The 21,776-nt window shown below is 41.6% G+C and overlaps 1 long non-coding RNA gene across 1 annotated transcript in view; it reads left to right on the forward strand.

Annotated features, from left to right (window-relative positions):
• The window catches only part of LOC116282260 (uncharacterized), a 93,419-nt gene that overhangs the window by 61,744 nt on the left and 9,899 nt on the right, over window positions 1–21,776 (forward strand). Inside the window, exon 3 of the long non-coding RNA XR_012072914.1 lies at window positions 16,056–16,341. This is a non-coding gene — a long non-coding RNA (uncharacterized lncRNA). The remainder of the gene's footprint in view (window positions 1–16,055; window positions 16,342–21,776) is intronic.

Consider the following 21,776-nt stretch of genomic DNA (forward strand, 5'->3'; position numbering starts at 1 on the left):
AAAGTCACAGCTTCTCCCAAGGCAGTCATCCCTCCACCACTCCTCTCTGAGTTTCAAAAATTGCTCCTTCTATTCATCCTTTACGGCCTTGGGGTGTTAACAACCCCTGCTGTTGCTAGCCCTGGGATACTACACTAATCTTTGTGGTTTCCCAACACCTCATCCACATGTTTGTAAACAGTCTCTTTATTAACTGTTTTTGATTATCCTAATTTGAAAGTGCCATCTGTTTCCTCCTGAGAGCCTCACTGATACATCTTTATACACTTACACAGAGAAAATCTACCATATCCAACTCCTCCAGATTAACAATTACTAACAGTTTGGTATGGATCCTTCCAAACACAGACATATTTATGGGATATATAATACCAAAAACATGCAGGTAAAATATAGACAATGTTTTTAAAATGTGAATTTGTTTTAAAAACTGAACATTTCTGGTTGCTATTGACTTACCTCATTTTTTAAACTCTTTCCTTTCTTGGTCCCCATAACCCTTCACAATTCTGATACTCCTTTAATCTTAAGGCAAGTCTGTCTCTGTCTCCCTTTATGGGCTTATCTTCTTGCATTTAAGGATTCAGGTTTTGTCCACAATTCTCTTCTCTCACCACCTCCTCCCTCTCTCTTTTTGAGACCATATTCCCTGCAGAGCTTCCATTATCATTACAATACAAATGATTCCAAGATCTCTATCTCTAGTTCTGACCTCTCTCCCATTTTCATTTACTCCGATAGCTGTCTTTAACCTGAGCAAATGAACAACAATTCAAATACAACAGGGTCAAAACCAAATTCATATCTTTCCCACTAAACTAGTTTCTCCATCTGACTTTCCTCTTTCTACTCCTAATACCGTCATTCTCCTTGTCTTCCCAGCTCAAAATCTGGTGCCATACTTGATTCCCTTTTATTGCTTTCCATCACTCCTGTTTAGGGCAAATTTTAGCAGCTCCTATAGCTACAGTATTTATCCAGCACTCATCTCCTTGTTTCGGCCACCACAGCCAAAATCCAATATGAGACTCCTATCCTAGAATCTCACACCTTCCCAACTCAGCTCCCCACTGCTAGTTTTTCCTCCCCTCACACCTAGCCATCCAACAGATGGACAGCCTAATCTTCCTTAAAAAAAAAAACCACATTTCTATTTTCTAAATTAAAAAGTAATTGGTCTGTATTCCCTGAACTGAAGTATAAATTTCATAGTTTGTATCTAAATATCTCCACTATATGACCTTAAACCAACACAAGCCTTCATCCCAATGCTTCCTCCATGCTCCTGTCTGGAGTCTTAGCACATGCTATTGTCGCTGCTTATAAAGTCTTCCTCACATCTCCACTGGTTTAAATCCTTCAAGATTCAGCTTAAACGCTACTTCCCTAATGTGCCTCCCTTGAGACATTAATCATATTCTGCTTTAAAGTTCCCTGAGGGCAGGGACTATTTCTTAATCATTTTTGTTTCCTTCACAGCACCCATATAACACCTTGACAATATTTGTAGTCAATAAATAGTCAATTAATTATTGACTTAACGAATGAATCAGAATCATCAGAAAGAAAAATCCAAGTTTTCCTTCCTTTAATGAAGATTTAGGAACCATTTGCTTTTTTGTTTTTTTAAAATAGCTTTTTTTTTCTTTTTAAATGCGTGCACACTCATATTCTGTAACAGCTGTTTATTTTAAATGTTTAAAAGATTATAAATCCTATAAACTACGTACAGGAGGAAAAATCCAACATAAGGTATGATTGATCACAATGTGACCCATAAATGTTGTATGATCTCTAATCAAAAATAAGTGTGACTTTGGCACAAGCCAATCTTCCTTTAAAGAAAGAACAGAATAAGAACTCTGGGCTTCCACTGTATGGAGGTTTCTCAACAAACTAAAAATAGAACTACCATATGATCCAGCAATTCCACTTCTAGGTATATACCCAAAAAGACAAAAACATTAATTTGAAAAGATACATGCACCCCAATGTTCATAGCAGCATTATTTACAATTGCCAAGATATAGAAGCAACCTAAGTGTCCAGCAACAGATGAATGGATAAAAAAAGATGTGATACACATACACACACACATACACACTGGAATACTACTCAGCTATAAAAAAAGAATGCAATTTTGCCATCTGCAGCAACATGGAAGGACTTGGAGAGTATTATGCTAAATGAAATAAGTCAGAGAAAGACAAATACTGTATGATATAACTTATATGTGGAATCTTAAAAAAAAATGGTGAATATAACCAAAAAGAACCAGACTCACAGGTATAGAGAACAAGCTAGTGGCCACGAGTGGGGGAGGGGCAATATAGGAGTGGGGAAGTGGGAGGCACAAATTACTGGATGTAAGATAGGCCCAAGGATGTACTGTACAACGCAAGGAATACAATCAAGATTTTGTAATAACTGTAAACGGAAAGTAATCTTAAAAAAAAAGGAACTCTGGGCTCTTAACTGCAAGACTTTATGTGGTTACGTCCTCTTTAGTGACACTATTATCCAAACCTATTTGAATGGAATTATCTTAATTGTAGTTTTGCAGATAATCAGTGCAAATAAAAAATAACTATGGTACATCTGGCTGTCTGAAGTTGAATGTATTGAGTGACCAGCTCATCTTAAAAGCTAAGCTGTGAAGTATTACATGGTATATAAAATAAAATAAAAACTTGTGGTTTCAAAGATAGAGTGACACAAGTGACTGAATAATCTGTATACTACTTTAGTGTATAGAAAAGATTGACCATCTTCCTGCCTTCACTCCTTCCTTCCTTCCTAAACCTTTCCCATGTGCCAATCATTATGGTAGGCACTGCGATATCAACCAGGATAAAGACATGAACACTTCTTTAAAGGAGAGACAGAATTATAACCAAATGGTGGGAAAATAATTTAAATGTAAAGTTTGTGCCAAGCATAGCGGCAACACAGAAAAAGAAAAAAAAAAGATTGCTACAAGCAGTTTTATCCTTGATAGCCTTCGTTAATCTAGTTTTCTATAACTTATTAAATATCACCCACCAAACAAAGCCAGGGAAAAAAGAACATACTATAAGACTTAAGTATTTAAATAATGGATAACAGCTACATTACTTAGAAAACTTCAGTTCATTTTGCCAACATGATGAGATCACTGATCTCAGAGTTGAAGAAAAAGCATATAGCATTGCAGGGTCTGAAAAGATCATACAATTTTAAGTATTTAAAAGTGAGAGCTAGTCATTATTATTTTCTGTAGTCAGGTGGGAAAAGAGTTGTTTACTTCATATTTTAACAGCATACTTACCTACCTTAGATTTCTTATCTGAGTTAAACAAATCCTTTCAATTTCAAGCAAGACCATAAAGCATTATTTCTCAATATACATATTTAATTAATTGCTTATTTACCTGTATTTTTTCCTCACTAGACCTGAGCTGCTTCTAGAACAGAGACTATTTCCTATTCATCTTTACATCTAATGCTCAAGCACAACTCCTGGCACATAGTAGACAATAAATACTTGTTAAATGAAAACTGTAAATACAGACCTTTAGATCCTTTCTAATTCACAATATTTAGGTTTTTTAGTGCTCATCATTTGCATCTTTCTCTTATCCTCATTCTGCTGATAAAAACGAGGGGATTTCCAAACAACCTAATTTATGGTGTATCAGTGTTTCAATAAACTAAAGCCTTGAGACTTACCAGGGAACTTTAATTCTCAAAAAAAAAAAAAAAAGAAAAGAAAAGAAAAAAGAAAGGGAGGGAGGGTGGGAGGGGGAGAAGATGAGAGGGAGGGAGAAAAAAAGAAAAAAGAAACCTATTTATATTTCAACTCAAAAGTGTACACTTCCTGAAGATGTTCCCCTTGATGGGTATCTATGAGATACCCTGAGCAAATAGAAAACTGCAAACATGGCTCTAAACTTCATTTAAAATGACTGTGTTTATTATTTTTATTTCTATCCTCACTTTTCCTGTAGTTGCTGTGAATGGCTTGGAACATGCAAAATATGCTAAGCAAGAAACAGCCCGTACCTGAAGAGTTAGCAGTTGAAAGGCACAAAGAGGTACAATGGATTTAAAAGCCTCTTGAAGAACAGCCTTTTGCTGCATAGATGCCACACAAGACAGTATGTGGCAGGAAAAGAGTTGGGGAAACTGCTTTAAAAACCTATTAACTAGGAATGTGAAAAAATAGGGAACAATCGGGAAAGGAGGGAGGTGCTCACTGCTTAAAAGGCTTTTAAATGTGACCATATTTTTGTTGGCTTTTTGCCTGCAACATAAAATGAGGATGGTGTACTGAATGGCTCGATGGCTGCTGAAGGTGGAATGAATGGAAGCAAGGCTAGGAAGTCAAGGCTGAATTCTGAGATGTCACTCTGGCCCGTGTGCAGCTGTCGAGACAACTGTCAGCAACTGTTCAGTGCAGTAAACACAAAATTCAGTCAGCCTGCTCAGTCACCCTTCCATTCTTGTCTTTTTTGTGATCCCATAAATATTTGCCTATGTGGTCTTTGCTGCAGATATTAAGGAGTTAATAAATTAGCCAGGCAAACGGCAGGAATCAAGAAAAGCCACAGAACTTAGAATTGAACAGCTGACAGCAGATTCTGCAGGTGCGAGATGGGAATCGGCTCTGCATTTTCCATGTCGCACAATTTTCTCTGTCTGGGCTGTGGCCTGATTTTCTGTCCCCTTCAGGACAAGCTGAATCATAAGGGAGAGAATCCCAGAGAGTTTTGCTCTCTGATCTTATGAACTCTAACTTCTTTAAAAAAGGAAGCAATCTCCTATATTTAGACTGGGAATATTATACGTTGTCAGTGGCCTTGTAAGATTTTAGTTTTGTGTTAGGAGGAAAAAAATACTCTAGATGCCTACTTAAATAAGAAATGGTGAGTTAAACTGCACAGCACACTGAATCACCCACTTGCAACTTGAGTATCAAGGGTCAGCCGGAGTGTGTGTGTGTGTGTGTGTGTGTGTGTGGGAGGGAGAGGGAGAGGGGGAGAGAGAGACAGAGAGAGAGAAAGAGAGGGAGAGAGAGAGAGAGAGAGAGAAAGGGGCTCACTACTGGCATTAAACATGTAAGTACCACAGCAGATAACAGAGGTCATAACGGAGTAGGTGAAAAGGAGAGAAATGGACTGCATTAAAGTGCACATTTCTAAATACTAGTTATATTCTTCTAGTCATTCCATTTCCTGGTAATGGACATTCAAGGCTAAACTCCACACTATGGCAGTTCTTCCAAATCTTTTTGAGTTACAGTGGTAAAAATACTAATTATATAACACTTGAAGTGTTTAATATAATCCCTTGATTAACAAAACATTCCAGTGTTTCTTCTGTAAAGGGCATTGGCGTGGCTACAAGAGTGATAGTGACTGATTAGATAACAGAGAAATTAATTTGATTTTTCTTAACACTAGTGAATATGGCCTACACATCCAAACCCCTTTGGTTAAACTCATCATAAGGTATGTATTTGGAATAAGGATAGAAAAACTCAAAGATCTGAGGCTTTTTTCTAGATAGACTCCAGGACAGGTAAATGCCTTCAGTTATAGAAGCTGGCACCTACCATTAAATCTCATTTTGGAACTTCTCTTTCTCTAAGGCCTACCTACCGTATGTCTCTAAAATCCTATATTTCTAATGTCTCCTTCTAAAACAGAAGACCTTATGAGTTAGACTTTAAAAGATTCAGAAACACAGCCCCTAGAGAGCTCTGAAAAAGTTTCCCCAATCCAAAAATATATTCCGGGGTTTTTGTGTGTGAAGGTCTGAAATTTCATCATTAGAGATTTTAATATTTAGAGTAAGTCTTTGTCCCTTCATGATAAATTCGATTTCAAAACAATAAAATTAAACAAACATAAAAATCCAAAAATATGTGTACTATAAATGTAATTTTTAATTACCTGTAAGCCAAGGATCAGACAGGAATATAGAGAAGTTATTTACAGTGTTAGGATGGTTGTATTATAGAGTACATTTTCCTTTTAAATTTTCCCTTTAATATGTTTATATAAATGTCAGTCAGGAAAAAAGTTAGTATCACTTTTAAAGACTCTGATTCTGCTTGACTGCTGTATCTCTCTGTTAGAACCTAAAAAATAACATAAAACCTAAAAATAAAAAATAAAGGATTACTCTCAGTGATATATAACTAGATGTGGGGAGAAAAACATAAAACTCAAGAAATCTTCATTTAGGAGTTAATGTGTATTTATCATAGGGAAGGCACTTTGTTGGGTGATAGAGAGGATACAAAAATGACCAAGATCTGTGTCTACTTCCCCTTCAAAGAGCTTCCAGCATAAAGCTAGTAACTTTGAAGAAAGAACACAATGTAATTATCAGTCATTAGTACATTAGGGTGAACCCATTTATTAGCCATTTGTTCCAGACGTTGAAGAGTGGAAAGATGGGGCAAGCCTCGGACACTACCTAGGGAAGATCCGCCTAGATCAAGACACTTAATGAAGAAAGATGAGGGCAGTGGGCACAAACCGGGAGAGGCGACAGCACAAAAGAGGGAAGATGATGAGAGAATGCAGACTGCAAACGTGTCTATTTCAGCAGGTCGATCAGAGTTAGCTCTGATTCCTAGCAAATAATTTTCAACATATAAAATGGACCCTAACAAAGTATTATTCCTATCAATAAAGGAGTGCCAAGTAATCAAGGAGGAATATTTAAAAACAAATATATCTTCATATTCACAATATAAACTCTGAAATAGCATGTATTTGCTTACAAATCACAACTGTAGTGAGGATTGTTTTTAGCCAGTCATTCCTGAAGCTCACTCTGGTATCTGACATTGCAGATATCCTTGTTCTATTATTCTGTCCCGAACGTTTAAAACTTGATGGAAAAAAAGTAAAGCCCTTAAGGAGTTAAATTCATCATTAAAAATAAAGCATTTTCTAAGTTGTATGGGAAATGGGTTACTTTCTCTTTTCCCCCCTTTCCTAGATGTCAAAATACATTGATTTTTTTCCTCACTGGTGAAGAAATATAGTGTTGAGAAGTATAAAATGAACTCACTTTAACAGACTTCAAAACGGTACTACTATTATTTTTAAATGTTTCTCCTGCCAAGACTAATTTCTCACAGCTGATCACTCTCCTTAGGAAGTGCCAACACTCACAGGCCCTACATTTTATTTGGTCCCTAATACTCCATTTGGTAATCAATAACCTCTTGCTCTTCTTTCAAACCACACAGTCTCAGTCTCAGTAAGTATCTATCACATTTCTCTTTTTCTTTAGCCATCTTACTTTTAATCTTTTCTTTCGGACCAAGTTGTCTGCCTTTTACATCTATACTTACTTGCTCCTTCTCCTTCACATTTGACCCTCTCAAAACCTTTAGATTATGAATATTGACATCTGTGATTATTTTTATTGCCATGGTAGCCTCCCATTAATAAAATTTCTGCCCTCCATAAAATTGTTCTAAGCAAGCATAGTTTTAAGCATCCACAACTATTGTCCAGAGATTTACCTCATTTGATTCTTCGTGTGTTCAATCAAATGTGTTCAAGAATATAATTTCCTACTCCTATTCTTACTCAGTATTTTCTGTGAGTCTTCTTTATTTTGCCTTTCTATTGCAACGTGGAAACTTCAACTATCTGTGGTCTAGTTTGAACTGTACCTGGGACGGTGATAATGACCTTCTGACCCTACAGTTCTCCCTGGCTGTGGGTAGAATTGATAGCACTTTTTCAATTTCTCCCTTGTCTTTGCTTGAATATACTGGAATTACAACCTCTGACAAAGGCAACATCCCTTTTGTAGTGGAAACAAAAGGAGTGTGTAATGAATTGGTTAAGATTACATTGCATGTTTAGATGATGAAATCCAACTGCAGCTCAATTCCTTTATTTTCTCTAGCTGGGCCTGATCTTTCAATAAGACATTATTGACTGGCATCTTCCCCAGAACAGGTGCTTTGGAATACAGTCTTGCTGCTTCGAGTTCTTTAGACTGAAAAACAACTATAGTATGGGTCAAGGGAATCAGTTATGAGACAATAATGCCCAGTATCTTAGAATAAGCACCGTACATGATCCATATCCTGGTGGCACTAAAAGAATGAAGGGTCCTTGGATTTACATGATGTGCTAACCCTTTCAAATCAACTTTAGTAACTAAGATAGTAAGATGTGAATTATGGTTTTATATGCCATTTCTCTGCAAAATTCTAGGACCCAAAGGATCAAGGAGAGGGAAGGAAGACAACTATTTATAATTCATAATACAAATTTTGCTATACTGACATTATAAAATGACTTATTAATCTTTATGAATATGGAATCTATTAATGCTACAATTGTGTGTTATTAACAAACTCTATCCTTTTATCACAAAATATACCACCTTTGGTTGCTCTGAATAGCAAATTATTGGCCTCTTTCTATCCTCCTTCTTATTGTACTTTTGTCTTTTCAAAAAAAGTCACTTAGAATTTTTGCTTCTCAAAATGGCATAATACCAATATTGGCTGAAGAAAATATTTAAAATGTGTGTTTTTCAAAGAATGATCAGATCAGTTATTCATCCTTTAGAGAAAAATGATTATATTCATCTCAATTATTTTTGCCAAGGACTATAACACTAATTTTACTCTTTCTAGAAATTAAAATAGCAAACAGTTTATATAAGGTGTTGATAATTACCTATATTATTGTACTGCTGTGACAGATGTTGGCAAAAAAGCCTAAAATGCCTACAGCTGTGCACTCCATGACATCTAGTTTATACTCAGACAGAAGGCTAACAGATGTTCTGAACTGTCACTTTGCCTAAATGTTTTTAAAAGTCTAAGGACTTGCTTTATAATTCACCAGGGTCTGGTTTGGTTTCACATAGGCCCGCAGAATTCCAATCTGTGACAATTAATGTTAAAGACATTGACAAATCAACCCATGTGTTTTCCCTCTTCTTTAACAAACAGGCATCAGTTTATGTATATATGGATTGCGGATTGTAAAAGCTGTTTTTATGTACATCCTAGTTGTGAAATTCTTTCCTTAAATATAGATAGAATTGGGCTACCAGAATTCATGAAGCGGTCTTGAGCTGGATGTATGGAAAGAGCCAGGAAATCACCCATTCTTTTCGCTAAATTTCATGCACCTTGGAAGTAAAATGCTAACAATTTTCAATGACAGTTATATTTTTCCTAGTGAATGAAAACTTATTTTGTTATTTTTATTCAGTATTTTAATAACTCTGCTCATGACAATAACTATTAATTGTGCAGCCTGTTAGGATAATGAAAGAACAAAATAAATGGCATTCACAAAGCATACAGCACATCTTCTGCTTGACACCCTAATACTTCCTCTTCCCAAACATACCTTCAGATCCTTCATACAGAATTACTGCCCCGTGCAAAGGCCATCAATGCCTTATTTGCTGTTGCTCTTAATTTTAACAAGCTGGATTCCTGTAGTACACTTGCTTAATAGTTTAAACATTCTGTTAACAATCAGGTGTTTGGCCTATCCTGTTTCTCCTCCATTCTGTATAGAAATATAACTCCAAATAGTACATCTTTCTGGGTTTGTTTCTAAATTAGTCCCCACACTTAATTATGAGGATGAGAGGGATGCCTTATTCCTCTTTGTTATAGGCTAAGCTCTCAGTAATCCCAAACAAAAGAGCCAGTTCTGGAAGATATAGGATTTGCTAGCAGGATTATGGTCTCATAGATAATGATGTGCAGTCAGCAGAAGCGAAGCTTTATTTTAATTCAAATAAGCTAGTAAACAAACCACTGACAAGTCTGCTGGTGAGAGTAACTGGCTGCTGTTGCCACATTGGCAGCTAAATTATAGAAAATCTATTATACCCTGTTCACCATATGTTTAATTTAATACAAGATACAAATTAAACTGTCCACAGTGCCCATTAAAATAACAATACTTTTTTTATATTTGAATGTCTTAAAATAATTTCTACTGACCTTCTAAAGGGTGGTTTTGATATAGGTGATTATCTGGGGGGGAAAGGTAGTTAATAGAAGGCAAAAAAAATTAATTGCCTTTCTGAGAAAATAAAAATATAAATGTTCACTGGTTTGCAGTTGTTAATAAGGTTAATTAGCAGTCATGTGTTGTTATTACTATATTTCCCTCCCACCCTTTTGGTTTCTGAGGCTGGAGTTTTAAGAGTGATACTCAGTTTGACCTATGTGAGTGTATCCTCATGAAATCATTACCTTGCTCAAGCCAGCGGATAGGTGGGCTTAAACCTGATGCCAATTGAGACCTAACTTCAGAAAATTGAGTTTAAACAGCAGGTTCAACTTTGGTATTGCACAAGAAAAAGACATAAACCTTTATATCTTTGCCTCAAATCAATCTCTTCATAGCCAAAAGATCCTAAGGAGAGCCAGAATGAAGAAGCTGCCTTCCAGAGAAAGGAGAAAAAAAAAAAAAAAAAGACAAGACCACACACTGTTCACAATCAGTTTCCTCCTGTACCAACAACAGACAGTAACCAATGATGCTTGCTGGAATCTATCTGGACTCAGTCTACCAGGTTCTGAAGAGCAGGCTGGGTTTTAGAATGATAGAGCTAGATTTCAACCCAGATCTACTCTTCCCAGCTGTGTAACCACAGACATTTAACCCAGCTGAATCTTCCTTACTCTGTTTTTTTTTTTTAAAAAAAAAGGGGGGGTGGAATAATTCCAATTTTATAAGATTATTATGAGAATTAAAAAAGAGAAAGTATCTGGTACATAATAGATGGTCATTAAAGGTTAGTTCTTTTCCTCTTATTGCCCTCAAGCAAAGAGAATGTTGCTCTTTTTTTCAAGGGTAAAGAGAGAATGTTAGGAGAAGGTATTGGAAGGGGAGGTGTAAACAGACATTCTCCTTAGAATCAGTTTCCTTGGGTCATTAACTCCTTTCCACAAGCAAAACCTTCAATGCCATGCTCCTTTTCTTACAAAATTCACCACAATTTTTACTCTTTAAGAATGTATTAGTAAGCCACCCATACCAACTGCCCATCCCTGGGCCTCTGAAACCGAGAAACAGAATAATCACGAGACTTTGGGATATCTTTTCAAACTTTCATGGCACTGGTAAGAATACGCCAAAGGGACGTAAGACAAATACGCCATGGTCTCTTCCCCTCACTCCACCACCCTGTTACTCAGAGGTTGAAAGACCAAAGACATTTCCATTTATTGAAACTCTAAAATGTTAATAAAGTAAGAAATTGGGGGTGGGAGGGAGTCACAAAATGTGTGGTCTATTATAAATGTTTGACACTTTAAATTTAATAGTTAACACATAAACACAAAACAGATGATTGCATGTGTAATTTCATTTCATATAGAACAAGAAAACTTTAAGGAGGCCATTGATGAATGCTACCCAGAGGCCTCACTCCTGCCTCCAACTTTCCTCTTAACTCTAAAAACACACCCTTCTTAGTCCCTGCTGCCGGTCTCCGCATAAAACAAAGATGGCGCGGGCGGAGGTAGGGGGTGTACCTCAGAGAGTTCCAGAAGTGTGAACGCGGGTGGGAAGGAAGACCATGCCGGTACGTGGCCATTAAGAAAGCAGGCCGCCTTCGAGCCTGCACTCCCCTCTTTGCCACCTCGGCTTCCCGGGTCGTGGCCACTGCCCGGCGAGCCGCCGCCTCAGAGAGGAGCCGCCCTCCGTTCCCGACTTTCCGCCCGCGCACCCCCGGAGTTGCCCGCGGCCCAGTCCTGCGGGAGGACGCCCGCCTCCCCTCGCTCCCAGGGCTGTGCCGGGCTCCCGTCTCCGCACGCGGCGCACTGGGCAACGAACCAAACCGGCCACACTGTGCGCTCGCGGGGACCAGCGGGCCCCAACACCCTTAGTCTAGAGTCAGAGGGACCTGCCCCCGGCTCGCACCTCGGGTCGCCCAGCGTGGGGAAGGGCCGCCCGGGACCCAGGCTTCCACTCACAAGGCCGGCGCCGCCAGTCCCTCGGCGGAGGGCCTCCGCCTTCCCTCTCGCAGCCGGAGCCAGAGTCTGAGCCGGGCCGCAGCCGGCGCCGCGCCGGGACGTGCGTGCCGAGAGCGCGGGAAACGCGGCGGCGCGCGAGGGCCGCGGGGCGGGCCGGGCGCCGCGGCTCCGGAGCCCGGGGAGCCGAGCCCGACTGGCCGAGGCTTTGCTTTCCGACGCAAGCGAGATCGCGCGAGACGGGCCCGTCCCGCAGGGCCCCGCCACCTGGCGGGCCGGCCCGACCCGGGAAGACTCGTGCCCCCGCGGCCCCACTGCCCTCGGGTTTCCGCTGACCCAGCAAAGGAGGGGAGAGGAGCGAGGGCCGAGGCTACAAGAGTTTATTCTAGAAGTTTATTCTAGAGGCTCTGAAAAATGAGGTTCCCAGGCTGTTCACACACTCGCGCGCGCACTCAGGTCAGGTTTTAAAATCTAAAGAGCTTGGATTTAAACCATGTCCCTACCCGGGAGGCGTCGGGCGGAAGGTCTGCCCGGCCGCGCTCCCCCGTCATTTTAAGTGCGCGTCAAGTGGCGGGGTTGTGTTGAGTTGTTCTGAGTAGTAATTGCATCGTTTTGGGCGAGTTGACGGGAGCAGCACGTTCAGAGTCCCGTGGTATATTTGATGGCGCTCGCAGCCGTACCCTCCGCAGGCTGGAGAAGCTGTCGCCCTCCGACCTGGCGCGGGCCGCTCCTATCCGAGCCCTGCTTGCCGGCACTCGGCTGGATCCCCAGGATCCAGCCCGCGCCGGAGGCCGTCGGAGTCCGAGTTATTTCCGTGTGAAGAAGGTAGAAAGGCCAGTTAGGGAATGACGATGGATTGCCTACGGAGAGGGAAGCTACAGCTTTCACTGTAGCTGATGGCTAAAGCATGACACTATGACATCTCCGTGAAACTCGTGATTTGTATGGTATTGGTTCGCTGGAACATCCAGACCCTGATCGTGCGTATAATGTTTCCTTGTAAGCAGCACTCGCCAATTTAAAACCAGGCCCCTGGTGCCCCATCTTGCTAATCCCTTCTGCCATTTGTCTGGTTAAATCCTCTTTTTTAGCCCCTCTCTTCCTTTCCTTGTCTCCTTCCTTCCTTCCTTCTCTCTCTCCCTCCCTCCCTTCCTCAATCTGAATCGTTCGTGCTGAATGCGTCCCAGTCTGAGGGTAAGGGTTGCGGTAGCCCCCCTCCCCCATCTCCCCAGCACGGCTTGCTGCTTATAAAATTGGAGAGCTCAACTTTGGACCAAAGCACTTTTGAACAGTGAAGTTTCCAATTCAGAGCCATCTGTAAATGCCCATAAATCGGTATATACGGATTCCCCAATCAGGTTAGAAAGCCTGTAACTTAGAATCGTTTTGGTGATGTGTGTTTGCTCCAGCAAGAGAGGAGCTGACCAGACAGCTTAAGTTTGTGGATACAGAAAGGTTTTTCTTTTAAAGCAATTATCCAGTTGCAGGCAACTGGTTCTTGATTCCCTCACCTACCAAGGCAGTTTGTCACTTTGGCCCTTCATCGTGACACATTCCGCATTTTTTAGTTATAAGCTGAAGCCTTCTCCCATGTCAGAGAGAGTGCCATTGCATTACTGCTTTTGAGACAACTTTGGGGGAGATACCTACAAAAGTGTCTTCCTGTCCTTAAGAAGAGAGTGAGGCCAACTGAGAGATTTTAAACTTCCTTGTGGCTGGGACTGAATAAGATGTATAAGGTTTACTCACCTTTAGATGCCTTAGGGTACTCACTGACACCTTCCTATCTTACAGACTTAGATTCAGTCCCAAATCCCTCCCATGGTGGAAAGAGGACAAGCAGTTGAGATTCTTCTTTCAGTTCATTAGGAAAAGGAAAATAGCTTTTATGAGGTTGGGGCATCCTTTATAAGTTTTGATGTTCAGGAAAAAATGACAAGGAAAGCAGGAAGAAAGTATTCTGTTATTTCAGTGGATTACTTTTCTAGTGCAAAGTTATGAAACACTGGATTAAACATTTTACATTTGCCATCTCCCACTCCACCTTTAGTTAGAGGAAGTATTTCTCCTATTGACTTTCAGTTTTGCATAATGCCCCCTCCACCTTTCCTACGAGAGAAAATGAACACACTCCTTAGCCTGTTCTATTAAAGGTCACTCTTGACTTATATTCTCCACTCCCTCCCTCCCCTGATACACTTATACGGGCATGTTCTTGATCCAGAGAGTGTTGAGATGTGCCTAACTTTTTTAGTATTGCCCTGACTTTCATTCTTTTTGAACTGATATTGAGGTGTTTATCCTGAGGCATAAAATGAATTATTGAGAAACAATCATGTGAAATACTGTTTAATTTCCCGTTTTATTGTTTGTGTTTGTTTTTCAAGTTTCGTAGGAAAGACTTTAATTGGTGTCTAAGTAATAGTCCCCAAGAATCCCTTATTAGATTACTTTAGACTAGTTGTAAACCAATAACTATTGTTTCCAAAAGGGAAAGTAAAAGCTAAGATCAGTCAAAAGATTCATTTGAGTGTTTATCTTTCTTTTATTTTGAATGGTTTTGGGGAAGAAAAGGAGGACTAAATGGGGCAGGGGGCAGAGATAGAGAACCCAGTGAAAACTTGTTTTTAAGATTAAAGCCATTTTCCCAGACTATTGTCCAGCCACAAGTGACAAACACAGAGCCAAAGTCATGAAAGTGGATTACTGTCACACTGGGCTATTGGAGGCCCAGAGAGCCCTGGCATTAATTCCTACAGCAAGGTAGCTAAACCTAGCCATCCTCCCCAGCACTGCCCCTGCAGCGCCCTCACTGCCTAACAGTTCAGGGTTCAGAGTTGATACAGACCTCAGCCAGGTCTAGGTGGCAGGGCTTCCCCTCCAAGAGGAAGCAGATGTGCTTTGTGGAACTGAGGGGGAAGCCGGGTGGCTCTAAGAATAAGCCTGAGGGGATGGGGCGCTGTAGCAGGAGGACTGTGGCCACCAGTCCCCTGGCAGGATAGCAATCAATGAGTCAAAGCTACCTAACAGTGAATGAAAGCGAGCCAGGAGGAGGCCCCTTTGGGTCCTAGAGACTAACCTTTAGCTGGTTCCCCTCCTCCCCCTGGACTCCCCTCCTAGGTTTTCTGGGATTGGAGACCTAAATAGAGGAGAAGGGGAGCATGGTAAGAAAACATGCCTAACCCCTCTCCAACATGCATGCACGGCTGGAGCTTGCAGAGATCAGGAGACACAGCTCAAGTCCTTAGTGATCTGTGTCTGGCTTGTGCAGTTGTGCATGGCCAACAGGGGGTGGGGGGCGGCGGGAGGAAAGCCCGGCTTTCTCCAGTCGCTCTATCTGGGGGTGGTGTGTCTCCTCTCCCCCAACCCTCCACCTCACCCCATCAAGACCAAATAGAATTGAAACTCCATTGCCTCTGCCTGCACTGAACCTAAAAACTCAGGATTCGATAAGGTTACTACACCATTGATACAACTGCAGATTTTTTAAAAGCCTCCTCAAAGAGACAGATGTTTGGGCTGATTAAGAATTGAGGAGGAAACCTGCAGCTGCACCAAAGAATAATCTATTGGACAAATATTTTAATAAAAAAATATGAAGAGATCAGCCCGACCTTGCAAGGTCTTCTGCTTTAAAAAAAAATCTTTATCAAACCCCTATTCTATGGCTTCAATAAACAGAACCCATTACCTCACGGCATCTTTTGTTGGCCCCATACAAGAGAGAACAAAATGGTTATTCAGGGGAACGCTTTCGATTTTTATTGTGGGTAGCCTGCACAAAGAGCCGTGTTATTGTATTTAAAAGAACCATCTGTAGCAGAAACAATGGCATCAAATTATCTTTGAATACCCACTGAAAAAACATAAAGCTTTTTTTTTTTATTCTTCTTCTGTACGGTGGGGGGATAGAGCAGTGTTAGGATAACTGACTTTTTTGTTGTTCTCTGGGTGCATTCTTCTCGCTCCCCCTCTCTCTCCCCCTCACCCTCTCTCTCCTCTCTCTCTCCCTCTCTCTCTCTCTCTTTTAAAAAATCAGCCATTTGGGGTTTTAAGCCATAAACGATTTTTCTTGTTGCAGGGGATTGCAGTGGCAAAGCTAGGCTAGGTCTTGGAGGCTGGTGTAAGGCGAAGCGGGTGAAGGCAGGAGGCTGATGGAGAGACTGGGGGGAAGAAAAGCCGAAATGGATTCACTGTGCCTTGGATGGAGGACGAGAGGGGAATTGCAAGCTCCTTCAGCTCGTTCTGTCCGGTGAGAAGTGATCAAGCTTGGGCTGACAAGAGGCTCAGGGAGCCCTCACGTTCTTTCGCTTTTTTACCTGCCAATCAAACTGCTACAAGACAACACCCTGATCTGGCATGGACATGTAAGTAGCTTGCAACTCAACTTTGACATTCACTGCTAGCTCACTCCTCTCCGCCCACCCCCCCCAACTCACTTTCTTCCTCTCTCATTCTTTTTTTTTTTTTTCTTTTGACCTTTAAGAGATCTGGAAATACACCCTGTGTGGCAGTCACTTAACACAGGCAGATTTAAGTCTGAAAGCGTTAACTTTTGGAAGTAAATGCTAATTTTGATTTCTTTTAACATGCAGAAATGAAATGACATTATTTTATTCTCTTTTGAACAGTTTTAGTGCTGAGCATGATCAGTTGCCTTGCAATGGTGTGTGTGTTTCCTTTCCTGTGAAAATGAAGAAATCCGTGAGCCCCCAGAGAGAAATGCAGAAATGAAAAATTCAGGCTTCCATTTAGAAAATATTAAATTCTACCGTTTCATCCCTACAAAGAACTTTCCCCAAACCAAGATTATCGAGAGTGGTGATTTAAGTCAAAAGGTACATATGAAGGGGTTGCTACTGCTTGCTTCATCTGGCATCTTACTATTTTGGTGGCGGTGGTTGAGGGGAGGGATGCGAAGAAAGAGAAGGAAAGGGACATGGCGACACCTCGTTCTTTATGAGAGATTGACACTGAGAGGGCTAGAAAAGCAAAAGGGCAGGATAAGCAGGAAATATTACCTGAGAGAAGGCATTACAGAGCATGGCGAAGCTGGAAGCTAGGAGGGCTTCTGTGGGAAGTTGTGTGAGGGGTGATGGGGCTTGCTCTCTGGCGCCCTCTAATGGCAACTGGAACCAATGTTTTACTTTCTTAATTCAGTACAGGGAAAAGCAGCTGGGTTTTTTGTTGTTGCTGTTGGTGGGTTTTTTCTCCGCAGGCTTAGAAACTAGAGACTATTAGAGGAGTAAATTGATTGTTTTCATCCCAGAAACTTATGTATATGCCTTAAAATTATCAGTGTTTCCTCCTCAAACATTCCCGCTTTCCCGAAATTTTGTTAGAGTAACAGGAGAGACTAATGACAAACTGACTTAAGGAGGGTGGCCCGTGCCCAATTAGTAATTCAGGAAAAGGGAATCCTTTCCACCTGAACAGCATTCTGACTCTTCTGATCTACAGGGGAAGTGCAGCGGAGTGGGGTGGGGAGGGATGATTTGGAAATTGCAGATTCTGACACGGGCTTATTATAATACAATTTAAAGGGGGCTCTTAGGAACCTCTGTTATTTCGACATGTGGTAGTAAGGGGGCTTTCCTTCCCGCCTCCTTTTTCCTTTTTCTTTTTCTTCTTTCTTTCGTTCTTTTTTTTTAAATTTGGTAGATAAAGGTTAATCTTGGGCTGAATGATAGAGCTATGATTGACAAGAGAAAAGGTGTTGAGGGCAGGTCGCGCTGTCTTATTTACAGCCCACTGCTTGCTGTAGAGTCTTTGTTAGGACTGGAAAGCTAATTTAGTGCTGATCAAAAGCACCACAGAGTTAAAGGACTGGTAATGACTGCTAATTTCATTTCAGCCTCATGCATCCCCAACTGCTGTAATTAAAGACACGCTATTTAAATACAGGTGAAGGGTTTTTTTTTTTTAAGTTAGGGTGGGGGTGGGTGGATTACAATTTTATTTAGATTTCATTTTATACATGGGTGTTCTGTAGTCCAACATCAAAAAACATTTTTAGAGTCACTTCTTGTCATTTATACTTGGCTTTGCAGAACAGGCAATGTGAAATGTGTCAATCACATAAAAGTCTGTTAAAAGAAAGGAAGAAAGAAAGGAAAGGAAGAAAGAAGGAAAGAAAGAAAGAGGATGCAGAGGAGTAACTGTTTGGGGGGGATTTAAATATTTGGATCTCTTTTCTTCCCCTTCAAATTAATAGAAGAGCCTTCGAAATAGGTAAAGTATCTGAAACTTGGGGCAGGGTGAACAGGCCAAAGTGATGGGTGTCAGTACTTCTAAAAAGATCATGTGAACAGATGGAAAATATATATTTCAAATTAAATAATTTCCCCCACACTGTATCTACAGTGTTGGCTCAGAAACCGCATAATTCCTCAACCGATAGGAGTTTCTTTATAAGAACATCAAAGGGTAAAAAGCTCTGCATTTCCGTAGTTGGTTAAAATTGATAACCCCCCATACACACACACACGCGCGCGCGCGCGCGCGCACACACACACCCCAAGAAAGAATTTAGCCTTTAATCTCTTTTTATCCACGAAGACTAAAGCTCTGTACTCGACCCCGCGAGCAGCTCTCGCCTTCCGGGGCTGGAACCCGGCTCAGATGTGAAGCGGCGCTGAGCCGCCGCGCAGGTTCGTGTCCAGCGCCCCCTGTTGGACACAGTAGGAGCTGCACAGCACCAGTCCAGGAAATCGCTAGAACCTTGCTCTGGGGTAATAACCCTCCAAAACGGAGATGGGGCGAGGAAACAAATTCTCATATCCTTGAAAGATAATGTAAGTTTAACTCAATAAAGAATTAAAAGGCGATAACACAATTTTAATTCAATAAAAAATAAAGACTAGCCTATTCCTCCTATTCCTCTTCCTCACATCCCAGCAGCCACTCCCTACCTCTGTTTGGGTTTGGGGCTCTTTTCAAAGATTCAGCAATAGTAAAACAGATAGAGAAGCATGATTAAAAGAGAAAGAGAGTTTTTCTCTGTAACAGTCGAGAACCAAGCAAAAGTTACTTCTTCCGTCCTGTCCACATTTCAAAAAATAAAACCGAAGATGCTGCTGCGTTCTGCTTTGACGTTATCAGCAGCATCCTGAATGGCCTCGGAGGGCCGTCAAGTATAGTAACTGAGTCTCTGAGTAAACGAAATAACTTGCTCCTTTTTTATTTACTTTCAGAGTGTAATGAAAAGCCTAGTCTCTTTTGAATGTTTCCCATCCCCCAAACCAATCCTGATCAAACTTTTCCTTCCCCGGCTAGTAGTTAATTTCCAGATATTATTTAAGAAACGGGTACCTGACACCTCTCTCTCTCCTTCTTTCTCTTTTCTGACCCTTAGGCGTTCAGGAAAGGTGATCCGATGATAAAGAGTATTTTCTTTTGAAATTCAGCATTTTCATTTGACCAGGAATCCAAATTATCCTAGGGGAAGAGGAGTATTTTACACTTCCAAAAACTACCTGTCTGCATAAGAAAGAGCTTTGACTTTTTCTTTGGTCAGCAAGCGAGGACAAAAGTACACTTTGAATTCTTCCAGAAAGATAACTATAAAAATGACACATCCTCTGAATTTAAGGCAATGGGAAAATATGAGTTTGTCTAGGTGTTAAGATCAAATTGAAACAATTTGTGTGCTAAATGAACACGTGATCTCAACAAGGTGTTTTATGATTTTTTAAAAAACCTTAAATTTAGGGCTTGCTTTTTTTTAAAGTTTACCTATTGAGGGAAACTAGCTTAATTTCATAACACAATAACTTTTTAAAATATTTAATACTGTGGCTACATAAGTTGTTTTTATGTTTATTTCTCCCACCTCCTACAATCTGTGCATCTGAGATTGTGTTTTCAGGGAAATTTCTGTTCATTGAGATGAGAGATGTTTTCTCCGTCTGATACCAGAATCGAATCTCAGCTTAAGTTTTTCAATAAGTGAATCTGGATATAGTGGCGGGAAAAGAATCAAGGCTTTTAATCAGTTTTTTTACCTGGAATCCTATCGAAATGATGGGTAAGCGGGATTCCCTGCTGAAGACAGACCCTCCCCTTCCCTTCACCAAAAGACTAGTCCCCACTGAAGAAATATTAAGTCCTGGGCCAATTTTGGTGCCAACCCTGGTAAGGTGACAAACGGTGCTCTGACAGCCACTGTTCAAGGCTGCCTGTGGCTTTGGGGAGGTCAAAGGCAGCAGGCTCTTGGAAGGGACCAGCTGAATATACTTGCTATTCTGAAGTGATGTAGAATTTGCAAATGTAGAGGCTGAGATTTTGCCCCACCTCTTCTTCACCGGTGGAGGGGGGTCAAAACATGTAGGGTGAAGGCAAGGGTAGAAGCCACACCTGGCTGCTGGCAGGCAGGCAGTGAGCCCCCAACTTCCCAGGGCCCAGGGAGAAAGCTCAACCCCTAGTTTAGGAAAAAGAACTAAACAAGTGGGTGGCCTAGGCCTGGGAATACCACCCAGCTCTCCCAGCACAGTGTCATTTCTGTGGTTTCAGGCGGCCTCAGCCCCTGCTGGAATCTCACGCCCTACGGCGGCCAGCAGGAAGGCAGCTCTTCCATCTTTGGGGGCTGGGGAGGGGCAGTGAATGAATGACTCCTTAGTAGCAGGCAAAGCCACAACGCTGGCAACCCGCCGCGTTTTCTCCACAGCAGCAAAGCACCCTTCAGGGGCGGGGCGGGCGTTTTTGGTCTCTGGTCCCAGTGTCCAGGCCTGAGCCCGCTCCTGTTGGCTGGGCGCCCTGCTTTGTAAGTAGTCAGTCTTGCCTGATTCTGAGGGCGATCCAGGAGAATGGGCCAACCTAGCTTTGGGCCCACTCAGTGCTAAGTCCTCAGCCCCCTATCCCCTCCATCCCTCATACATTTACTAGTGAACCAAGCCTCACTCTGAAAGCCAGTGTATGGGGCTTGGAGTTTGGTAGCTCTTTGGAGGTGAGAAAATGATTATTAAAACTGAGATTGAAGAATGAACCCTCACTTATTATTAAGTTTGCTCTTTTACTTTGTCTTCAAACTTTTAAGATCCTTTAGTTTCCTTGATCCAACCCTGAGACAGACAAGGCATCAGGGAGGAGGCCCAATCCAGTTTGAAGGAACTGAGTATAGACAGACACTCATCTCTCCCCCACTCGGGCTAGCAGATCAGTGCTGCCAGACTTTGGTCCTAATCCAGGGCCCAGCTGCTACGTGGGTTGCTGAAAGGTGTTGAAACTACAAGTACAACTTGACACCATTGAGCCCACAGTGCTTGTCAATAATCTGTGAATTAGGTGCAGAGATTGTCACTGTAGATCATAACAGTTGCTGAAGGACTCATTACAGTCTATCGTGTCAATGATCTTCAAATTAAGGGTGGGGGGAAGGAGGGAAGAGGAGTGGGGAGAGCCTAGAAAAAGGGAGGAAGGGTGGCAGGGGAGATAAAAGTCAGAGCCCTAGCTCCGAAGGAGCCTTTAAAGATTAACAGGCTACCGATCTGAGAATTCCATTGGGATGAGTTTGGAAGCCCAACTCCACCTGAGCCTGGGCTGGAAGCGGGGTGCAAGGGGGTGAGCAGAAGTGGGCCCCTGGGAAGGCAGACGTTTCAGACATTTCTTTTGAGAGCAGAAGAGCTTTTAGGAGAGGGCTCCAGATGTCAATGGGAGGCCTTGAGGATGCCAGCCCGCCCAGGATGGGTGTACACTTCCATTCAGAGCACTTTCCAGGGCTAGAAGAAGCTGCAAATCTTGGAGAAAAAGTGGGTAATAGTTTTGTTTAGAGCTGATGGTGATTGTAGGGTGATTTTTTTTTTTT

This window comes from Vicugna pacos, chromosome 1 (genome assembly GCF_048564905.1).
Source record: "Vicugna pacos chromosome 1, VicPac4, whole genome shotgun sequence".
Lineage (NCBI taxonomy): Eukaryota > Metazoa > Chordata > Mammalia > Artiodactyla > Camelidae > Vicugna > Vicugna pacos.